This window comes from Hypomesus nipponensis, chromosome 6 (assembly GCF_054491055.1).
Source record: "Hypomesus nipponensis isolate SF chromosome 6, ASM5449105v1, whole genome shotgun sequence".
Classification (NCBI taxonomy): Eukaryota; Metazoa; Chordata; class Actinopteri; order Osmeriformes; family Osmeridae; genus Hypomesus; species Hypomesus nipponensis.
The window spans coordinates 1,603,311-1,605,839 of record NC_140366.1 but is presented as its reverse complement, the minus strand read 5'-3'; positions in this window follow the sequence as shown (position 1 = coordinate 1,605,839).

Genomic DNA, 2,529 nt, shown 5'->3' with positions numbered 1-2,529 from the left:
GAGCAATAAAAAAAGGAAAGTCTCAAAAACAGAATCTAATGGCTAAACATCTTCACAAAACCCCTTCACCATACAGAAACAGCCACAGAAACATGTTATAACGCTTAAAACATAAAAAAAAACATTCAGACAGAAGTTACATGCCAAACTTTGTAAATGCATTGAAAACACGATTCAGGAGCTGAAAAGCACTTTACAGCGATAAAAAAAGGAATGTCTCAAAAACAGAATCTAATAGCTAAACATCTTCACAAAACCCCTTCACCATACAGAAACAGCCACAAAAACATGTTATAACACTTAAAAGATCAAGAAAACCATTCAGACAGAAGTTACATTCCAAACTTTGTAAATGCATTGAAAACGCTATTCAGGAGCTGAAAAGCACTTTAGAGCAATAAAAGAAGGAATGTCTCAAAAACAGAATCTAAAAGCTAAACATCTTCACAAAACCCCTTCACCATACAGAAACAGCCACAGGAACATGTTATAACACTTAGAACATCAAGAAAACCATTCAGTGTACAAACTGCCGCAGAAGCATGGTATAACACTTAAAACATCAAGAAACCCATTCAGACAGAAGTTACATGCCAAACTTTGTAAATGCATTGAAAACGCGATTCAGGAGCTGAAAAGCACTTAAGAGCCATAAAAAAAGGAATGTCTCAAAAACAGAATCCAATGGCTAAACATCTTCACAAAACCCCTTCACCATACAGAAACAGCCACAGGAACATTTTATAACACTTAAAACATCAAGAAAACCATTCAGACAGAAGTTACATGCCAAACTTTGTAAATGCATTGCAAACGCTATTCAGGAGCTGAAAAGCACTTTAGAGCAATAAAAGAAGGAATGTCTCAAAAACAGAATCTAAAAGCTAAACATCTTCACAAAACCCCTTTACCATACAGAAACAGCCACAGGAACATGTTATAACACTTAAAACATCAAGAAAACCATTCAGACAGAAGTTACATGCCAAACTTCGTAAATGCATTGAAAACGCTATTCAGGAGCTGAAAAGCACTTCATGGAGGGTTTAGTCTTACCTCAGTACATTATACTAGCTTAACTACTAGTAGGCCTAGCTAGCGAAATCATAACGTAAACAATGTGAATCTGAAACAGATAACCAGGCTAAATAGCCTAAATTCCAAACCTATACATAATAGCATGCTCCATCCGATTTCTGAAAATATGTTTATATATTTAAATCTATTTCTGTAACGAAACTCAACTCTGAAGTAGATAATTTCAAGTTGAAATCCATGCGTTCAGTTGCAAACTCTTTTCTGAAATCCTAGTTTCAGAGATGCGTTGAAATGGGCATGCGCAAAGTAGTTGCTCAGGGGCAGACTGAGCAGGGGCAGACTGAGCAAACCTGAGTAATATTCTGTGATGAATTGTCTTTGGAAATGAAACTTGAGAAATGCATGCCTTTTGGTCACATTTAACAATTTTGTATTACAAAATTATTGCAGCTCTGATTTGCATTGTGTGTCATACAGCTGGACAAAGAATGATTGCTTAATCATGTTACCCAGCTAACACTGTTGCGTTGCCCTTACGTTGCCGCAACGTCAATCGTTGACCAAACATACGTTGCCGCAACGTCTTTGGCGACATTGCGGGACCGTGCATCTGTGGGACGCCAGTAGGTTGCCGCAACGTCATCTTGTGACGTTGCCAGTCTGTAACCGCAACGTCGTGGCAACGTTATTTTCCGACGTTGCTAGTCGGTCACCGCGACCTCCTAGCAACGTTGTTTTGTGACGTTGCCAGTCCGTAACCGCAACGTCGTGGCAACGTAATTTTCCGACGTTGCCAGTCCGTAAGCGCAACCTCCTAGCAACGTACCTTTCTGACTTTGCCAGTCCGTAACCATAATGTCGTCGCAACGTTATTTTCCGACGTTGCTAGTCGGTCACCGCGACCTCCTAGCAACGTTGTTTTGTGACGTTGCCAGTCCGTAACCGCAACGTCGTGGCAACGTGATTTTCCGACGTTGCCAGTCCGTAACCGTGATCTCCTAGCAACGTAATTTTGTGACGTTGCTAGTACGTAACTGCGACGTTAATGATTTACTTAATTATTAAGTAACATATTTCATATGCAGACCTCATTTGCCCAGAAGGCTACTTGTTTTGGTATTATAGATAGCCAACGTTTGGAGGAATATGTGTGTGATGTGTAGCCTGACTCAAGCTAAATCATAAACGAGGCAGCATTTCAGAATCAGAAAGTGTTTTATTCGCCATGACAGTTTGCACAGACAAGGAATTTACTTTGGCAGGGAGGTATATACATTCAACATATAGGAATCTTAAATAGGTGCTCTACCTATACTAAAAGGGAGTCAGATGGCTGAGCGGTTAGGGAATCAGGCTATTAAATCAGAACGTTGCCAAATGATGTGTCCTTGGGCAAGGCACTTCACCTTACTTTCCTCCAGGGAATGTCCCTGTACTTACTGTAAGTTGCTCTGGATAAGAGCATCTGCTAAAATGACAATGCACAAAGTA